The sequence below is a fragment of the Chelonia mydas genome, chromosome 2 (assembly GCF_015237465.2).
Source record: "Chelonia mydas isolate rCheMyd1 chromosome 2, rCheMyd1.pri.v2, whole genome shotgun sequence".
Classification (NCBI taxonomy): Eukaryota; Metazoa; Chordata; order Testudines; family Cheloniidae; genus Chelonia; species Chelonia mydas.
In genome coordinates, this window is record NC_057850.1 from 130,376,379 (window position 1) to 130,398,768 (window position 22,390).

Below are 22,390 nucleotides of genomic sequence, written 5' to 3' on the forward strand. Positions count from 1 at the left end.
GTTTATTTTATGCACCACATTGGCTACCAACCAACTACACGGTACTAATTTGTAGTCCACACAAAGCTACATGACAGATTATCTTCCTGAGTTGTACATTCTGTATAATAACTTATATTTAAAATGTGAAAAAAGGCCAGACCATGTTCAGCAGTACAAAGATGTGATACCTAAATAAAAGCTTAAAAAAATGGTTAGACATTAAACCTGAGACAACTAAGGGTAATTGCTCTCTTTTTATAATAGCAATGGGTGAGACTATACTGTCATACTGATTTTGCGGCCCTTCTCCTAGACAATCAATTCAGTTATAGCAAGAGAAAGGAAGGGTACAAAGGAGTGGAAAAGGACAGAAGTTTTATAAATATCACTTCACAGCAACCAGATAAAATGTGTGCTCCAAGAAGCAATTTTCAGAACATTGATGGAGGTATAGTCATATGACTTCCATTAAAGTACACGGGAATCTTTTGGCCAATAGACCACGGACTTTAGGAATAAGAGGAGCCCTCTGTGCAATTGGAAGGAGGGAGTACAAATGGTAGCATAGCATGGAAGAGAATTTGAGAGAGTAAAATTGACCTCTTCTCTGTTCTATGGCAATTGTAGTTCACAATTTAAATCACAGTTAAATCAGAACCTCTTTTCTGAGGCCTCCTTGATAAGGGACAGTCAGCTTGATTCTCCCATGCCTGGTTTCTACATTTCCACATTTGTTTTGTTTAATTGGTTTATCCATTGATTAGTACAATGGATAAACCAAGTTACGTACTATTTGCCCTCCTGTGAGTTTCAGCTTCATTAACACATATCTCTAAGGAAACAGTGCAAGCATCACTGAGCCCTCCACATTACTTGCCCAAAGCACAGCACAAATAAGCACTCCATCAGGAATTGAGTTTGAGTAACTGTAGCTTTACTGAAATCCAGTAATAATTATAGAAGCCTTGGGATGTCCTTTTAGTCAGATAAAAAGAAGAGTTACTTTATCATAGCTTAAATTTCCAAACTGGTCTCAGATATTAATGAAAACAATTCAGTTTCTCAATGTATTGTACCTTTTAAGACAGACTGATGTGCGTCCTTGGTTACCTATCCATTTATTAATGACACTGAAGGTTCAAATTGTATAGATTAGCCTGGAACTACTCTCCAATGTACCAGAGATCTGCTTTTGAGCTTTCATGACTTGACATCGACCAACCCTCATAAAGCTGTAATAGACAATAACCTAATCTCAGACTTCCATCATTGAAAATGGGAGAAAGAAGTGCCCTCTTATAGAAAAGGGGCATTTTTTTTCACTCCCACCTCTTGTTTGTCTTTCCAGTATTGTTGTCAATCTCCTCATCTCGACATTGTTTCGATTCTGCAAAGACAAAAGGCGTATCAGACAACTGCAGCTAATTGCAAGGCCAAAAGACAACACACACACACACAGAGCAAATTTACTAACAGGAACAATTCAAATGAACAGAAACATGGGGCACATGCTGAAATAGCTCACCTTCTGTCCTGTAAGTAGTTTCTTTACTATTAGTATTGAAGGCACCCATATGGAAGTACAATGCACAACTTTCTGCCAATCGTATATCCATAATATACTCTTTTAACATAACACTGTGACAAATATGGCAATTTTCTACAATATCCTTGAAAGACCTTCTTGTAAGTTTATACTTTATTGTGGTCCATGATTGCATGTAATCTCTTGGGGGAGGGAGGTAGATGTGACCAATATAAAACTGATGTAAGAGTTCAAAAGACTATACTGAGAATGTGCCAGACAATTATGGACTTTTTGGACAATACATGGTTAAGTGGATTTCCTGGGGAATCCCTAGGGAGAGGTTAATTCAAATTCCCCAACTCCAGTTATGCAAAAATTCAGCCTTTTGAAGCTGCACCTTGAGGTCATTATCTATCAGGGACAGACCTGCAGGTAGACCAAGAAAGGATACAGCTGGAGAGGGACAGACTAAGTCTGAAAACACAGTGCTTGAAGACTGGGAGCTCCAGTACTAGCATGAGGAATACCAGTGTCAGCACAAGAGACAACAGGAGAAGGAGAAGCAATGCTATATTAGGAGAGAGAGAAGGACAAGAAGCATCAAGATCAGCTTGAGATGGAAAGACTGTGCAGCAAAACTCTAATCTGGTAGGTGAATCCAAACTCCATGTACCTATCCCAGTGGGTGGCATAGACACGAAATTATTTCCTCTGTTTATGGAAGGGGATGAAATGGTTATGTTTTCAATGCCCTTGAAATAGGGTGTGAATTGAACAAGCTGGGGCATGAGAACATGATCCAGTGTCTGGCTCCACTACTTTCCATGATTAAGGCTTTGGACATCTTCACCCTTATGGGCAGAGAGGATTATAATGATATCTGCTTAGAGGCTATGAAAACAAGGTTTGTTGCAAAATGTTAAACTGACCCCTGAAACACATAGGTCAAGGTTTCAGGGAGTTCAGTAAAAAGGGCACATGACCGATGATGAGGTTTCAGCTCAAATTAGCGATTACATAAAACAATAGAGAACTAGTTAGCGGTTTACCATGGTCCAAGAGTTTAATTAATGGGTTTAGAACAATTCTATAAAGTCCTCCCTGCACCCCCCCCCACACTTTTCCGACCTGAAATTGTGATTAACAGACAAAGCTCTTAGGGATGTGACCATCGCTGGGAAACAGGCTGACCAATATGATGATCATCTGCACAAGTTTGAGATGAAAAGGAAGGGAGATGAGCATAGAGCTGACCCCCACAAACATGACTGTCCCAGAAGGAAGAAGAGGCTTAACCAGACCTGCACGGGAGGCAAATCTTAACAGGATCCCCAAAAAAGGAACCAGGGGAACTTACCTGTTTTTATTACCCCAATACTGGTCATTAGGCAAGACAATGCCCAAAGCTTAGGTATACCAGGGTCATTTGGACCCACTACGGGTTACCACAAGGAAGTGATCCCACCATCAGTGGAACCAGAACCAGTCTCAATAGTCCCACCTGTAAACCTGACCTAGTCAGACCCCAAAGAAAAATCAACTAAACATTGTTTCCCATTGGAAGTGGATGAAGGGACACTAGGGTCTAAATAACTCTGGTGCACCAAGAGATGGTGGACCTAATGAGGATCATCCTCCTCTGCCACCATATATGTCATAGTTTCAGGGTAACTGCACCTGTATTTCCCCCTCTGTAGTCCCTCAATGGCTCCCACTTAAAGGTTTCTGGTTCCCAGATGGCATGTCTTGGATGCAGACCCATGTTTCACTCCCTCCTGACTGGGGATTTTAAGGCCGCACAGCTCCCTGCCTTACAGTGTGATGCCCCCACAAGCCAGATTGCCTCAAAAGGTCAGCACCTGTGTTTTGCTCTCTCTTCAGGGGCTATGACTAGTATATTGCCCATAGTCATAAGTTACCACACAGATCCTTCTAAGCAAGCATATTTAATTTTAAGGTAAAAGCATGACAGGGAAACCATATTAAAACAAAAAAAGATCCTGTTTATATGCAAAGAAGCTTACCAGATATCTCCTACAACTCTAACCTAGGGCTTTGGTAGGTTTCAGTACTTCAAAAGCCACAACTGGATTTTTACTGTGGTTACAAATTCATCCATCATAGGTCCAGAACCAGAACGTAGACTTGGCAAATCAACTATTTCTTTATACAACTTGGGCCTTTGATCTCCACCTTCTAACAGGTAATCAGCAGACAATGATCCTCTTTTCAGGGTGTAGTTTCAAAAGGCTAGGTTTTTTGCATAACTGGTCTTGGAAATTTGCATTAATCTCTCCCTAGGGATTCCTCAGGAAATCTACTTGTCACATATTGGCCCAAAAATCCATACTTGTTCTGCATATTTTCAATATAAACTTTTGAACTCCCTGGTCTTACATTCATCACATCTCCCCCTTACAAAGGTTACATACAATTCCAGATCTCAATAATACATAAACTGAACACAACAAGGTCTTTCAGGGATATTGCAGGAAATTGTCATCTCTGTCACAAACAGTAAAGATGCATAGCTTGTTAAATGATGCAGAAAAAAAATTTATGTACTGCAAATACACTAGTATGTGGGATGAATTTTGACAGAGTTATGAAGTGAGTACATGAGAGCACATGAAAATGCAAGTTGTTGACTACAAACACTGACAAATAATCAACAAGCATAATGTATGGTTCTTAGAAGCTTACAAGGTTGAACAAGAGAAAGTAGCACCCACATGAACTGTACTCAGTAATGTCCCCATGAACCCAGTGAAGGGCAAAAGTATAACTAGGTTAAAAAAGGAATTAGGTAAGTTCATGGAAGATAGACCCATCAGTGGCCATTAACCAAGATGGTCAGGGATGCAACTCCATGCTCTGGGTGTCCCGAAACCTCTGACTGCGAGAAGCTGGGACTGGATGACTAGGGATGGATCACTTGATAAATTACTTGGTTCTGTTCACCCCCTCTGAAGCATCGGGCACTAGCTACAGTCAGAAGACAGTATACTGGGCTAAATGGACCATTCTTCTGACCTTGTATGGCTGTTCTTATGTTCTTAACAGCACATGAGATGAAGGCTGTATTGTTTGCATTAGAGGCATGTGCAGAGCACCCATAACTAGATCCTATGTCAAGTATGCTAGTATTCCCTTTTCATTTAGGAAATAGAAAGAATCAAAATAAATAGATTTTTTTTCTAAATTCTTCAACCTGCACAAAATTAGTTCAGAAGATACATTTTACAGAATTTCATGCATCTTGTGTAAAATTTTCAAAACCACTTAAGTAATTTGGGAGTTAAACTCCCATTTTCAAAAGTCAACTAGGCATTTAGGAATCTAAGTCCCATTGACTTTCAATGAGACTTGGGCTATGGAGTGTCTAAGTCCCTATTGAAAATGAGAGTTAGTGGCTTTTTAACAATTTACTAGGCCTGTCAAGAGATTTAAAAAATTAATTGTGATTAATTGTGCTATTAAACAACAATAGAATACCATTTATTTTAACTATTTTTGGATGTTTACTACCTTTTCAAATATATTAATTTCAGTTACAACACAGAATTCAAAGTGTACAATGTTCACTTTATATTTTTATTACAAATATTTGCACTGTAAAAAACAAAAAATGTATTTTTCAATTCACCTCATACAAGTACTGTTGTGCAATCTCTTTATCATGAAAGTTGAACTTACAAATGTAGAATTATGTAAAAAAAAACAACAACCTGCATTCAAAAATAAAACAATGTAAAACTTTAGAGCCTACAAGTCCACTCAGTCCTACTTCTTGGTCAGCCAATCACTCAGACAAACAAGGTTGGTTACAATTTGCAGTAGATAATGCTGCCTGCTTCTTGTTTCCATCACCTGAAAGTGAGAACAGACGTTATTTCCCCCCACTTCTAGGGAGCTTCTGGCCCTGCTGGGGTGAGGTAATATCTTTTATTGGACCAACTTCTGTTGGTGCAAGAGACAAGCTCTTAAGCTACACAGAGCTTTTATTCAGGGCAGGGAAAGGTACTGAGAGTGTCACAGCTAAATAAAAGGTGGAACAGATCCTTTAGTGGAAATATCTAGCACATACTTTGAGGGACCATTCAAGATGAAGTGACCCATTAAGACCACTGCAGTCATAGGATAGAAAAAGAGGAATAGTGGGTTACAGATTGTCATAATAAGCCATAAATCCAGTGTCTTAATGAATACCATGATTTTTAGTGTCTGGAAAAGTTACGAATTTAAGATTCCAGGCTTGTCTTTTGAAAGTGTTGTGCTAGTTCCCTTTGAGGATCAGGACTGAGTGGTCAGATATGGAGTGATTGTTTTGTGAAAAGTGATTGCCTAGAGGTGATATGTTGTTTTCTTTTATCATGTTTTTCTGTGCGAGTTCATTCAAGAGCATAGTGATTGTCTGGTTTCACCCACATAGTTTTTATCACTCTGAACTCTAGGGTATAGATGTGGGGACCTGCATGAAAACCTCCTAAGATTACTTTTACCACCTTAGGTTAAAACTTCCCCAAGGTACAAACTATTTTACCCTTTGCCCTGGGACTTCCACTGCCACCACCAAACGTTCATCTGGGTTTATTTATTAGGAAAGCGTTGTTTGGAAACGTCTTTCCCCCCCAAATCCTCCCAACCCTTGCACCCCACTTCCTGGGGAAGGTTTGGTAAAAATCCTCACCAATTTGCATAGGTGACCACAGACCCAAACCCTTGGATCTTAAGAACAATGAAAAAGCATTCAGTTTCTGAAAAGAAGGATTTTAATAGAAGTAAAAAGTAAAAAAGTATCACCTCTGTAAAATCAGGATGGTAAATACCTTACAGGTTAATTAGATTCAAAACATAGAGAATCCCTCTAGGCAAAATCTTAAGTTACAAAAAGACACACAGAGAGGAATATCCATTCTATTCAGCACAGCTTATTTTCTCAGCCATTTAAAGAAATCATAATCTAACGCATATCTAGCTACATTACTTACTAAGTTCTAAGACGCCATTCCTGTTCTGTCCCCGGCAAAAGCATCACCTAGACAGACTCTTTGTCTCTCCCTCCCTCCAGCTTTTAAAAAAAAGAAAAGGAGTACTTGTGGCACCTTAGAGACTAACCAATTTATTTGAGCATAAGCTTTCGTGAGCTACAGCTCACTTGATCACGAAACCTTATGCTCAAATAAATTGGTTAGTCTCTAAGGTGCCACAAGTACTCCTTTTCTTTTTGCGAATACAGACTAACACGGCTGTTACTCTGAAACCAGCTTTTTAAAGTATCTTGTCTCCTCATTGGTCATTTTGGTCAGGTGCCAGCAAGGTTATCATAGCTTCTTAACCCTTTACAGGTGAAAGGATTTTTCCTCTGGCCAGGAGGGATTTTAAAGGTGTTTACCCTTCCCTTTATATTTATGCCACTGGGGCATTTAGTTCACTGGATAAGGTACACCACATGTTGTGAACAGCATACATAGGACCCAAGGATCCTGAAAAATGTGTTGTAAGATGAAGTAATTATCATAGCAGTGGAGATATGTCTGCAGGTTTTGCATCTGATGTAATGTCAGGGTCTCTGCTGCTTTGAATTGCTGTGCCTTGGTCTGTGTGGGGAGCTTGCGTGTGACGATGACCTTGGCGAGGTGGGGGATTGTTCGAAGGCCATAAGTGGGGGTTCTATGCACCTCATCCAGCGCACTAAAAACCAATTTCTTCTTTCACATTCTGAACTCTGCATATAATCTGGTGCACAGATTTATCCAGTATGTTATCTTCCTTCACCAGAAGGTTATGGAGTTCCCCTGTTAAACCATTTATCATCTAACTTTTCACATAGGATTTTCTAATGTCTTTCCACTTGACATATATCCTCTTTGTATTCATAGTTCCAGATTCAGCACATTAGGTTGTAATTCACTCAAGACATCTTCTGGACAGGGTGAGAACGGAAAAGCACTATTGAACAGTCTCTTCAATGCAACAAACACTATGGAGGAGTTCATCTTCCCCTCCTGGCTTGCCATTCCTTCCAGTACACCAAGGTTCCCTCTAAGCTGTGCGGTCGTGCATCCGCCCAGCAGTCTGTCAGGTGTCCCTCCCCACGCTGCCATGCTGCTTCTGCCCTGTGTCTTGGAGCCCCTGGCCAGTTACTCCCAAAAGCCTCCTGCTGGCTGTGCAGAGTGTGTGGGGGAGGGGTGGAACATGACAAGGCTCAGGAGTGGGACATGGGCCAGAGTTTTCTGGAGGTTGCTGCTGTGTCTGAACAAGCAGGCTTCAAACTGCTGAGTGCCCATCTACTTAAAGGGCCTGCACATCTCTGTCTGTCTGTCTGTCTCTCTCTCACACACACCCACACTCACACTCACCTCCCAACACATACTTGTATTATTATTATTGTTACTTCTTGATACTTTCTGCAATGCACATATATTTCTGTAATTTTATTCTGTCGAAGTGCTGTTATTTTAGTTTTTTGACTGGTCTATGCATTATATTTTTATTTCTTTCTTATGCTTAAATGTAATTCTTTGAGTAGTGATTTCTAAAATGCCTAACTTGTCCTGGCTGGAGTAATTATCCCTATGTTAACTTTTAAAAATATATATTTTTGTTTCTACTGGTGTTGCACATCCACACATTACCTTGATATGGTGCATATAACAAATTCATTTCTCCCATAGATGGAAAAAAATTGAGGGAACATTGCAGTACACTATTGCAAAAGGGCCAATCCTCCCTCATAGTGGGCATATAAGTGTTTGTGTAACTATCTATAAGACTCACAAACCACACTGGAAAGCTGCTGGTAAAATGCTTTGGCATAACCATCCAAAAACACCGCTAGACACTTTGTACTATTCTCTTATCAGACCACTCATTCAAAGACAGCATCAGCTCCACATCTCTCAAGTATTCACCCATCCCAGCCTCATTTGCATGACCAGTAAATTTCTTCTCTGGCAAAAGTACTTTTGCCATCTTGAATCCACTGCCCCTAATACTAATTTATAGAAGCACAGAGATTTATTGGAACATTTCAAGTACCAACTCCAGTATACACAGGCAGTACTGAACTTCTTGCTAACCTCCCAGGTCAGATCAACAAAGTAACATACAAGACAACACCTTAACATGAAGATAAAAATACATCACTATCTACTGGCACAGGCGTTGTCTACAATGATGATTACAATATCTCAGGAAAGTTAAATGACATCAGTGCAGTAATGTTCTTTTCAGTTTTGTTAGCATAAATTTATTTATACCGCTAGTTTCTCTCATACATTTAAAAATATTTTAACACAGCAATCAGAATTTTCTCAGTCTGGTATAATTAACCAAATTAGTACATAATTCATTTTTAATTAAAAAGTATAGCCTACCTAAAGTTAAATCTATTTTTCATATTAGAAATAAATTGTCAAGCTGTTTGTACAATTAGTTTAACAAAACAGGCACTCAATTTACGATCTGCAGTTGTTTTGATACACACACAAAAATGTCTCTAAAAGAAGCATCACATCGTGGAATAAATCTAAAAATGCCCTACAGTGTTTCTTCTACCTTATTTCTCTGATTTTTTAAAAAAGATGTTACTAACACTGGAAAACACTGTTCTGTAATTTGGCATCTTTCACAAGCTAATTTCAATTGGAAAGGTCAGATTTCTGTGCCAAATTATAAAAGGAGACATTTCTGGGGGAAGGGAGGATGAGAGAAGGCTCGTCCTTCTCAGGAGCCAGAGAAGAGGATGGAAACTCTTTTCTGTAGAGAAGCATGTAGCGAGATTATTGCCACCTTTGGCTGAACTCAGTATTGCAAGGAGTGGTATCAAGTTGCAAGTAGGGGAGTGATTGTGCTAACAGCTGCATTAAAACTGAGCATGTCCTGTGCAAACATGTTTCCAGAAGGTTGAGGAGACTCATTTTGAGCAGAATGCTACTGCAGATAAGAAGTGTTGTGCCTTTTTATCCTGACAAACCTGCTTATAAATACATCCCCCCAAGCGATAATATTTAGAACTAAATTGTGGCATTTAATCACTGGCCTGAATAAGAGGAGAACTGGAGCTACTTTAGCCAAATGAAGAGCTTGAGGAGGGATTCTCTCCAGGGAGAATATGAACCATCCTCCCTCCCCATCAATCCCTGCCTTACCTCCCCCTCACACACACACATATGTTGTCCCTCCCTGCACTCCCCTTAGAACAGTGAGTTCAACTGTGAGAGGGCCATGTGTGGGAAGTACAAAAGAGGGAAGCTTCCTTGCATGCTATCTTCCCTCTCAGCACCAAGTTAGGGCCAGGCATGAAGAAGCCCTTGGCTCAGTAAAGATATGTTTATTTTTTCTCTCTTTTTCCCTGGTGGTACACAAACACTCTTCTCTCTATTCTTCTTTTGTGAATATAGAAGGACTTACTGGTGAGATCAGAGGTCTAGAGTTTCTGGTAAGTCATGGAGAAAGCTGGATAATGGTTTAAAAATACTCTGAAAACTCCTAATAAGAAAGAGCATAAGAATGGCCATACTGGGTTGGAACAATGGTCCATCTAGCGCAGTAGCGTACTTTAGAGAGAATGACCAGAACAGGGCAATTATCTGAGTGATCCATCCCCTGTCATCCAGTCCTAGCATCTGGCAAGCAGAAAAGAGAAACCTTAGTGATTTGTTTTATTTATTTATTTATTTTTTTACTGGCTAGAATTCAAAGAGTTGCAGGATACAAGAAGCCAGTAGGTAGGTAGTACCAAAATGAGCACTTTAGGAGCTGCAGATGGCTGTTTCTCTTGGGTTAAAAGTGCCAAATGCCAGAGGACACTATGCTGGGAAAGAACCCTATAAAAAGATGTGAACATAGACCTTATAAGTAAACTGTAATCAGTAAGCCAGAGAAAAAGAGAATGCTAGTGACACACACTAAGGGGACCAGATTTTCAAAGGGTCTAACTCCTATTTAGGAATATCAGTGAAATGGCCAGGATTTCAAGGGTGCTGAGACCACTTCATTTAGATGCCTAAATGGGAGCTGAGCTCTTGAAAATCTGGCTCTAATTTTCTAATCCCAGTCTAAGAGGGTTTAAGACACTTGGCATGAAATATTAAAGGATTACTAATAGCAAAAGAATTGCTTTTGCTGGTCAAAGTTGCTTATGTCTCTTTCTTTGCTTATTTTATGTTTGAAAATCAAGGTGGGAGAACAGCAAGTAAATATGCACGGATGCTGGGAGAAACTGGAAGGGTATGAGATATAAAGTTTAGAGCAGTGGGGGCTGGGAGTCAGGACTCCTGGATTATATTCCTGGCTCTGACCGGGATGTGGGGTCTACTCATTTGAGATGGGGCTGTGGGAGTCTGGATTGCTTTGTTCTATACTCAGCTTTGAAAAGGAAATGAGGGCTAGTGGGCTAAACATAGGGAGCTGATAGAACCCAGGATTCCTGGGTTCTATTTCCAGTTCTCAGAGGGAAATGGGGTCTAGTGGATGAAAACGAAGGGGATGAGGGTGAGTACAGTGTGTCTGTGGGAAGTACAGGATGTGTGGGGGTCTGTGTGGAAGGGTAGGTGTTGAGGGCAGGGTGTGTGCAGGGGCAGTGAAGGAGTGCAGGGTTTATAGAAAGGAGTTGGAGAGTGCAGGGTGCGTGATCTGAAGAGGCAGGGGGTAAATATGTTGGGATGAGTGCAGGGTGGAAGTACAGTGGGGTAGGAAAGGGGAACAAGGATTAGTGTGGGCGGCTATGAGGGAGGATGAGTACAGGGGGATTGCGGCAGTGTGCAGGCATGTGAAGGAGTGGGTGTTTGGGGTATGTGAGAGGGGAGATGGAGGGGCAAATGTGAGGGGAGATAAAGGGTGGGTACAATGTGTGTTAGGGTGTGGAGGTGGTGAATGGTTCAGATGGGGAAGAAGCTGCACAGGCCGCAGGTTGCCCACCAGTCCTGTAGGGACTGAGTGCATGGAGTCAGTTTGCAGGTGTCTGGGGTGTGAGTGCCAGGGGTCAGTGTGCTGGGGTGGGTGCAGGGTATGAATGGGGTTAGGGATGTCTGTAGGGTATGTGAGGAGGAGGTGTGAGTGGGGAATAAGTGTGGAGCGTTTGGGGTCAAGTGTAAGGCTAAGTGGTGGAGTGGAGTCCAGGGGGTTAGCATGACGGGGGATGAGTACATGGAGGGGAGCGGGATAAGGGTGACTGTGGTGTGCGTGGGATTGCAGAGTGTGAGGGCATGAGTGCAAGTAAAGGGTGTGTAGGGGTGAATGTGAGGGGCATTAGTGTGGGTGCAGGGTGTGAAGGGGGCAGAGGATGAACTAGGGGTTGAGTGGGAGCGTTGGGACGATGAGTGCAGTGTGTAAGAGACAGGGCAGATTTTCATAGATCTCAGCACCCACTAATTTCCATTGGTCTAATTTCCCCATTAGGGGCTGTTCTGTGCTGAATCAATGTCACAAATTTCCCAGCACTCCGAGTTCTCAATCATTTATTTTCTCAGAATTTACCCCTAACGATGAAACTTTTTAGCAAAACACAAATCCACAATCCATTAGAAAAAGCCATTCTCCTGTCTGACAAAGGGACACACAGTAAAATTAAAGGTGGGAAATTCAAAACCAGTAAAAGGAAATATCTTTTCATGCAATGCACAATTAGCCTGTGGAATTCACTGCCAGACAATGGAGTGAACACCAAGAACTAAACAAGATTGAAAAAGGGATTGAACATTGATAGGGATATCCAGAATGATGATAGCTAACGATAGTGATAACAAAAATGCTGTGGAAGGATCATCAAACCACCTGCTTCAGGGTTTAAATCAATCTCTAGATACCAGAGATCAGGATAAAAACTAAATTGGGGAGAGAAGGGGGGCGCAGATTATCTCACATTAATCGTGCCGACTATGGTCTGAGATATCTGGTACTGGCTACTGTTGGGAGATGGGATACTAAACTAGATAGACTCAGATCTTTTCCAATCTGGCAATTTCTACGATCCTAAACAAACACAGAGCTTTAACTCCTACTTACTGTGTTTAACTGAACATTACATTATAGAGGTGTTGGTCATGACTCTGTAGATGAGGTCGAGTTGCGTTCTCCACTTACAGCAAGGATTTAACCTCATTGTCATGTCTGAAAAATAGTGTATTCTCCCCAAAAGTACACCCCTTTGAGAATTTACAAGCAAATCTTAATGAGTTTAGGAGCTACAATTATTTTTAAAGGGGTCTAATTAAAAATATCATTTTTCTTTGCTCTGAATTATCTTAATGGAATAATGCAGACACTATAGACTTTCCATATAGTCAAAGTTAATTAAAATCTTGCATAGGCTATGTTTAAAGAAATTCAGTTATAATTAATCTGAAAGTATTGATTGTTGAATTTAATTATTATTATAAATGTTATGGAAAGTTCAGATCAGCAGCTCAGGTAAAGTTTGGGTTTTGCTCTTACATCACCAATATTAATTGCCCCCAAACTTCATTAATGTGGAGTTAAGGTTGCTCTGTGCAGCCTCATGTCCTTCCAGAATGTGAAGAAGGGCTAATCTTAAACCTCAAAGTCAGGAAATACAAAGTTAAGATACATACCACCTTCACAATGCAACCTGCACACTGCCCCAATCCCCCTGTACTCATCCTCCCTCATAGCCGCCCACACTAATCCTTGTTCCCCTTTCCTACCCCATTGTCCCCTGGAGCTCACATGGGAATGATTCAATAAGGGGGCTGCTATAATAAGAACCAGGAATGTGTCGCTGTTTGTTGTGTTCCACAGATTTCAATTCCAGCATTTATCTGTGTGCACTCCAACTGTACTAGGTACACTAGGTATGGCTGTACCAAATGGAGGAGGGATGAGTTGGAGCAGATTCACAGAGCTGTCACTGCGCTATGATGAGATGTGCATGTGTACCCTGAAGGATCAGGTATGCCTTATTTCAGCACTGAGCTCTGTAGACTGTGTCAGCAGAGGTGCACAAGGGTGTCTTCTTCTCATGGGGATTGTCAGCTGTCTGGAGTCTAGGGCTTAGCAAAAAATAATGTGCTGAGTATTCAAATGCATATACACAGGAAGGGTCACAAACCCAGGAAGCAGTAGTCAGACATTTTGCAGAGACGAAGAGGAAGCCAGGACCAGCACACAGTGCAGGATCAGCAACACAGCTACCACTAACAGTAAAGTTATAACTGTTGAATAAAATCTTTTGTATAAAACTGTGTATACCTCATGAGTGGCAAAACAACACACGGTACCAGGAGTTGCCAGATGGGAGAGCGTTGTCTGGAGAACATTTAAAGGCAGCATGTAACGAAGAGTGGGACAGTTTCAAGCAGTCATTACACCAGAGAGAAGACCAGAAGAGTTTCCCTCCCTGCTCCAGAAACACATACAGTTTAAAAAAAAAGGATAGCATAAAGCCACCACTGGAACTGAAGTTAGTGGGGAATGTAGAGGAATCCTGGAAGAGGTTTAAACAGTGGTTTTTTTGGTGTACATGGTGACAACAGATGAAGGCACCTTGAGGAGAGACTACAAAGTAGCCTTTACTGCTGTCTGTAGCTGGTGGGGAAGCTCAAGATATTTTAAGAGCTCCCAGCTCTCCCCAACAACAGTGAAGATTTTGATAAAGTCTTAGCACAGTTTGAGACTCATGCATCCCTAGAAAGAATGAAACTTATGAAAGATTTCTTTTCCACACAAGAGTGGGAAAGGACCACAAAGGTGTTGAGGATTACATCACAGATTTGAAGCACAGGACCCACTCTCGCAACTTTGTGCCCATAAGATATTTCTTGATTAGAGAAAGACTGGTGGTAGGCTGTAATGATGAAAAGGTACAGGAGCATCTACTGAGGGACTGACTTAACTTCGGGAAAGGCCATAAACATCTGAAAATCGGCAGAACAGGCAAAACTGCAAATGCAGGCTTTAAGCAAAGAGGATGACGGGGACACTGCACAGGAAGTAACTGCACAGCAAGACAAGAAGGAAATACACAAAAGAAAGCAATACATGGGCAACAGTCTATATAAGGAAGGTGAAACAAGTATAGAAAGCCAAGCCCAGATAACTGTGGGAAGTGTGGAACCAAACTTGCTTGCAGACAATGCCCAGCATTTGGACAAAAGTACAGAGTGTGTCACAAGTACAACCATTTTGCTAACCAATGCAGACAACAGAACCAGACAACAGAACCGTGGATGCAATCCAGAAATATGGCAATAGCTTCAATGAGGGGGCGGTATATATTGATGACATAGAGCAACTGCTGCCAGTCGTCAAGGACTGGTTCATTACTCTGCACACTCATGGCTCACAAGTCACATAACATAGATATATGTTCTGACTCCAATATAATTATCAGCATGAGTGTGGCAAAGTTTAAAATACAAGCCCCTGCTGGAGAAACAGGCAAGTGTCCTGATAGCTTACAATGGACTCTCTCTTTCTGTGGTGAGCAGATGCCAGCTCAGACTGACACATAAGAAAAGACTAAGCTTTGTTATTGTTATAGGAGAGAGAACATCTATATTGGACCTGAAATCAAGTCAACAATTGGGACTGACATGCAAGCTGTTTAATATAGAACACAACTTGTTGCAAGGTATCAAAACTTTAGTAGTGAAATATACGATCAGAAAAATAATCTGACATAGGTATTCACATCATCATGGTAAAATATTCAGGACTCATTTCACCTTGCATGTGGGCACAGTTGAAAAGAGCTACAGTGAAGGATGAGATGCTGTAGTCCATGATTGATGCTTTATATTTGGGATGGAAAAAATAATTCATGCCTAAACAGTATCTTTCTTTCAGTGTCTATGGTTGATGGTGTCCTTCACAAGCATAAGCACCTCATGATCCAGCAGAACTCAAACAAACATGCTAAAGGCCATTCATGAAGGGCACGTGGGTATAGAGAATTTCTAAAGAAGGGCACAGAAAACAATCTATTTGCCAGGCATGAACAAATGTTGATATGTTAAATTCCTGTACCACATGCTAAATCTATGGGCCAACCATACCCAAAGAATCACGAATAAATATGGATGTGATAGCTGAAGTTCAGGACACACTGGGAGAAGATATTTTTACCATAAAAGATAGAGATTATTTGCATATATTTGCAAGCCCCCGCTGGAGAAACAGGCAAGTGTCCTGATAGCTTACAATGGACTCTCTATATCAAACTACTCAGAGGTAGAAATATTGATGGAGGCCACATGAACCAGGTCATCAGGAAACTCAAAGCTAATTTTTGGTAGATTTGGGATTCCAGAAGTAGTGAGGACCAAGAATGGATTTCACTTTGCTAGTAGAGACTTCAAGACTTTTGCAGATGAATATGGATTTAAATATATTTCTTCTAGTCCTGGGTATCCGGACGGTAATGGGCTTGCAGATTGTGGTGTAAAACTGTTGACACTTTAAAAAACAACAAGAATATATGTGATGGAGGATCCTGTTACTGCATTGCTGAATTATAGAGAATCACCATTAGAAGGTGGGCAGTCACCTGTGAAATTTCTGCTAGGGCATCAGATATGAACTAAACATCATCAGCTGGAGATCAGACAGGGTGTAGCTCAGGCACAAATGGGTGCAGAAGGAAAGGGAAAGATGTAAAGACAAAGTCCCACTGTGCAAAACTCCAGTGCATCTGAGGGAACCACACACTGGAGAATCTGTTAAAATTTGGAATAATGGTTCTTGAGGAAGTAAGACTTAGGTAATTCATCTGGGTGCTCCAAAATCATATGAGATCAAAACAAAATTAGAATTTTTGTTGAGACGGAACTGTAAGCATCTCTTACTAGTACCAATAAAAAACGTCCCAGATGAGCTACCTCCACAGGTAATGCAGTGAGACCATCTACACATCAAATTAGGGACATTCCAGTAACAACACCAACACATACTGATATGATACAGCCTGTTGAGACTACAAGGGATGTGGATCTATCAGACACAAGATCATCAGATACCCAGGTTGATTATCTGGGAATCACACCATCCCGACCGTAAGAAACTGATGTGGTCTCAAAACACCCAGTCGAAGAGACTGTCTCAATGGAGATGAGAACATGCTGTGGCAGAATCATCAAAAACCAAAGAGACTAATTGAAAGCTACTGAGCAGCAGTGGAATCATGTTTCATCTCTTCATGATTGAATAGGTTTTTGTTTTGTTCTTTGGTTGTTAAAAGAAGGATGTGGTGAGTATGCTAATATACTAATTCATATGAATAAGAAGGGTCACGAACCCAAGAAGCAGTAGTCAGACATGCCGTTGTCTACACCTGACTTAAATCCAAGTTTTGCCTTGGGAAAGAGTAGTAGTGAGACTTTCTTTAGCTGTGCTCATGAGTTCTGTTCCTGAAGTGTTCTGTAGTATATGTAAGGATAGAATGCTAGTATGTATGTTATTGATGTATTGGGCATCACTGAAAGAGGGCAGCATCTCTTGAAATTGACTTTACAATTTCAAACAAAATTCAGACTGGGGAATCTTGTAATAGGACTAGAGACACAGGCATCTTTAGCCTGATATCCATTTTGGCAAAGGGACCACATGTGAGGAGCTGATTCTCTCTTCAGCAGCCTGGTGTAACTTTCTGCTATGGATATCATCAGGCTGTTAGCTAGGCTTTTGAAACCACCAAGAAGCAGGCATGATAACCTAAACTACCCTGACACATGGAATGTTAAAGTCCACTAAAAAGCCAGTGAGGCGTAAACTCCAGATTTTTCAACTTTCAATTCATTCTTTTTTCTTGGAAAGGAAGGAGCAAAAGGAGATTAAATTGAGATGGGGAAGAGGAAGGACACACCTTTGCTTTATTATAAATCAAGCTCTCAGGAAGTTCCTCATGTTAAGATTCCTCCCACTCCATTATCTTAGCCACACTGCATAGCATCTTATACATTCTATTCCTGTTTCCTTGTTAAATTTAAAATATAATGCACTGAATTATTGTTTGTTATTAATGAATACCATAAGACAGAGATGATATGGAATGTGGTTGAGCTGGTTTTGCAGGAGAAATTCTAATGTTTATAGTTTCCTGAGTGCTTGAGATCTCAATATTAATGATGCATTAGTGCTATAGTATTTTTGTTCTCTTTTTGCACTTGAAATAATATTTGTAGTGAATGTACTTGCAATCCAAGAGCTAGATAGCATAAGCAGAATTGTGTAATAGCTAGAATAGGGGACTGGGAATCAGACGTCCTGTATTCTAGTTCTGGACTTGCCACTGACTCATTGTATAACTCTTGGCCACTTGCTTATTCTCTCTGTGCCTAAGGTTCCTTGTATTCAAAATGGGGATAATACCTACCACCTTAATAAAAAGCTGTGAGCCGCTGATATAAGGTCTAATATATTATGATGATTTGCTGATTGGTTGAAAGACATCTTGACAGAACAGAGACAAGGCAGACAAGGAAATTCAAACAAACCACTCCAGACATGATTCACCAGAGCCCTGCACTTTGTATATAAAATGCTATCATTCTGAATGTATAACCTTTCACAGGATGCAGGCTAACTGGACCATCAATGCCTAGGTAACTACCAGGAAGAGAAGTTATTAAACCTCAGGTGGAAAATATCAAGGCCTTACAAATTACTTTTTCCAATGTATTTGTAATCCTACAGTGAAAAAGTGTTACATATTTGATTCACATGTAATAAGATGTCTTCCGTGGGTGACACTTTTATTAAGTGGTCACCTAGATACGGGTGCACATACATCCCTGCCTTCTTAGGTATGCTGCCACTACAGACAGGCATTTTGTAAACACCCTGAATGTTATAGACAACCCAAAAGGTAAGACCTTGTACTGAAAGTGGTTCTCTCCTACCATGAAACACAGATACACACAGAGGGAAGTTCCTCTTGTGGATCAGTAACTGGTTAAAAGACAGAAAACAAAAGGTAGGGAAAAAATGGTCAGTTTTCAGAAAGAGAGAGGTGTAAATAGTGGTGTCCCCCAGGGTTTGGAACTGGGACCAGTGCTGTACAAAATGTTCATAAATGATCTGGAAAAAGGGGTAAGCAGTGAGATGGCAAAATTTGCAGATGATAAAGAATTACTCAAGATATGATACGAACCATTAGGAAAAGGATAGATAATAAGACAGTAAATATTATAATGTCTCTATATAAAGCCATGGTATGCCCACACCTTGAATACTACATACAGTTCAAGTCACACCATTTCAAAAAAGATATATTAGAATTGGAACAGATACAGAGAAGGGCAACAAAAATGATTGGGGTATGGAACAGCTTCTGTATGAAGAGAGATTAAAAAGATTGGGATTTTTCATCTTGGGAAAGAGACTATTAAGAAAGGATATGATAGAGGTCTATAAAATCTTGACTGGTGTGGAATAAATGCATAAGGAAGTGTTCTTTACTCTTTCACATAACACGAGAACCAAGGGTCACCCAATGAAATTAATAGGCAGAAGGTTTAAAACAAACAAAAGGAAGTATTTCTTCACACAATGTATTGTCAACCTGTGGAACACATTGCCAAAGGATGATGCGAAGGCCAAAACTAAAATAGGATTAAAAAAAGAACTAGCTAAATTCATGGAGGATAGGTCCACCAATGGCTGTTAGCCAAGAGGGTCAGGGATTCAAACCCATGCTCTGAGTGTCCTTAGGTTCTCTTAGCCAGAAACTGAGAGTGGACACCAGGGGGAAGAATCACTTGAGTGCCTGTTCTGTTCATTCCCTCTGAAGCAACTGGCATTGGGCTCCGTTGGAAGACAGGATTCTGGGCTAAATGGACCATTAATCTGACACAGTATGGTCATTCTTATATCCATCTGATCACCCACTGCTCAGAAGTGCCTGGCTCAGCTATCGAAGGAACATAATAAAAGTTGAGCAAATAGAACATTTAGAGGGAGAATGCCCCTCCCCTAAACATCTAACATCCTATAACTATAACTGAACTAAATAACACTATGCAAACACTAGTAACTAAAGCCTACCTAAATGATCTAACTAACATGTATCCAGTGGGATCTTGAAGTAAATTGGCTAACCATTCAGCTGGTGACATTTGAAGGAACATGCTAGGTTACTGTACCGTTCCTAATCAGCCCTCAAATCAACATAATTTAATACAACGTGAATATCATTTCCCCCTTGCTTTATGCCCTTGCTATGCTCCCCTCTGTGTGTGTGTGTGTGTGTGTGTGTGTGTGTGTGTGTGTGTGTGTGTGTGTGTGTGTGTGTGTGTGTGTGTGTGAGAGAGAGAGAGAGAGAGAGATGTTGAGCATCAGCATTGTTTGGAGATGACACAAAAATTAGGTACACAAAGAAAACAAAGACAGCTGCAAAAGAATCTCGGATCTGAGCAGACCCAAGGTTTGAGGAGATTTGGATTCATATTCTGATCCACATTTTTGCCTCCTTTCTATATGATGGACTGAACTGAAACCCCAGAAACTTTGGGAATGTTCAATTCCATTTCTATTATAATTATAATAGCTTGACCAGCTCAGTGATAACTGACTCACACTTCAAACCATCAAATCTGAGTCTCAGAGTCTTTTTATTTTATGCTATAAAAAATTGCATTTTAAAATTATGTCTGAGCTTCTGCCTTACATTTAGCAGGGTATGCGCTAACGTTAGTGTGGAGCTGCCTCTCTATCAATAAAACAGTCACTCCTCCACATTCACTCCTCATTGTTTGTCACAACATTACAGCTCGTTTTGCATGAATGATTTCTGTAATATTGACTCAATTTGTGTCAATCTGCATTTTGACACATCCTTGAACAGCTTGTACATTTTTTTCTAAACACTGTCAGTCTCATTTACTTTCCACAGAAAGCACTAGTTTTGCGCATAAACTTCAGAGACAATAGCATAGAAGCTTATTTAAAATGTTTTTGTGAAAATTACCAAAGAAGTATATTTGTTTGAAGTTTTGAATGATCAATCATGAGCAATATAATAGACAATCTCTTCCCAAATGACAGGAGTTTTAGTCACTTCTGGGAAAGCAACTGTGCATAACATGGTGCCCTCGCAGTAAATATTTTCTGTCACAAGACGTGCAGAGGTGAGGTGCTCATTAATTCATTCTGTTGCTCTTAAAAATTCCATTACCTTCTTCAAAGATTAAAGCAATTGGATACTCGGGGCTAAATTTTTCTAAGTATCTAAACTGGTTCTCAAAGGCAGCACTTCTGCTGGGAAGAGGGCAAGTGGTGGTGCAGGAAATTGGCATCAAGTTCCCCAACAATGGCAGGTCAAATCACATAAGTGGCCAGTGTGAACTAGGAAGGGGCTCAGCACATGCCCTTAGCATTCTCCCCAATAAGAGCTCCTATGGGACTTCAGGCACCTCCCCTAGCAGAAAACTCAAAGGGAGAGCAGTAGTGGAAATACCTTCTTTCCCTTAAGTGAAGCTCACCAAAGCACAGAGGGCCTAACTGGTGAAGATGTAACATATACTTCCATGCACCACATTTAGTGAATCGGGCCCTAGACGTTTAAGAACTTGAAAGAGCCCCAGACATATCTCCCGCACAGGACTCCTTTTATTTCTTCCATCATTCCACATTCTTTATTAAAGATTCAAACTATGAAAGTAGGTTTCTGGACCTTTAGAACGATGTTTGCAACAACAAGCTGCGCAGCTAATCAAAGACACAATCTCTAAATCTTTGAAGTAAGTGAATGTTTATGGCTAGGAGATTACAAAATGATGTAATAATGAGAGTCAGGGAGGCAAGATGGTTACCACTCGGAGGCAATAAAATTAATTATGGCTTCCAAAGAACACACAAATTGCTGAGACTGGGAGCCAGTTAAGAGTTGCTTGGTCTCAGCCAGGTTTCAAACACAATACATGAAAATAACAATTATACAATGTTAAGTACCAACAGACAACTACAATGTGGAGATAAAAGATCAGTTCTACAGTTGCCTATAAACGCTGGCAAAATTCCCAAGCATGGCATCTGTGCAATAGTGGGGGACTTCAATGCCAAGATTGGGGATGACTAACAGAGTGGAGAAATGAATGGGCAAATATGGCCTTTGTTCCCACAATCAGAATAGTAAAAGACTGATGGAACTGTGCCTGGTATTCCCACACAAACTTATTCATAAAATAATTGGGAATTCTCCAGATGGAATCACCAGGAACCAGATTGACTAAGTATTGGAAGGAAATGTAGGTCAACTGTTCAGAAAGTCACAGTACACAGAGTCACTGATGTTGGAAGTGACCATAATTTATAAGTGGCAAGACTGGAGATCAGACTCAAGAAAAATAACCCCTCCACCCCAAAAGATGGGGGAGAGAGCCATGAACAGAGGCAGCTAACAGGAGAGCTTCGGAGGGTGTAGTTGCAGACTTTGTGCTTGAAGATAGCTGGACTTGATGAGTGACGTGTTTGGTCTATCTGTGGGTTGTTTGACTGTTTGTTTGGTCTCCGTGTATGGGCTGCATGGCTGGGCCATGGTCCCCTGAGTAAGCACCTGAGGCAGGTCTGTTTATTGGTGCCTTGGAAAAGTGCACAAAGATTTGGCCCTTGGAGCTTTGATCTACCCTACCTTTTGAAGTCTGAGTGGTTAATCACTCCCTGGTTCTGAGGGGCAGAGCTGAGCTGAGCACAGAGATTTGGTATAAAAAATCAGTTGCGAGGTGAAGTTGAGAGCTGTGAACAGAGGCAGCTAACAGGAAAGTTATGGAGGGAACTGAGAGAGGGAGTGTGAGAGGCTTTCCTTTCTGGGTCAGCTCTACATGTAATTTCAAGGTGGCCAGCAATGGAACAATGGTGGTGATTTGCAACAGATGATGCCATGGTCTCTTTCCAGCCTGAAGCCAGAATGAATTTCCTGTGCAT

At 40.8% G+C, this 22,390-nt stretch overlaps 1 long non-coding RNA gene across 2 annotated transcripts in view; it reads right to left on the reverse strand.

The window, feature by feature from the left end:
- Positions 1 to 790: 790 nt before the first annotated feature.
- Positions 791 to 22,390, reverse strand: part of LOC122464299 — a 50,337-nt gene continuing 28,737 nt past the window's right edge. For both annotated transcript variants that reach the window (XR_006288239.1, XR_006288240.1), the window contains one exon: positions 791 to 1,369. This is a non-coding gene — a long non-coding RNA (uncharacterized LOC122464299). The remainder of the gene's footprint in view (positions 1,370 to 22,390) is intronic.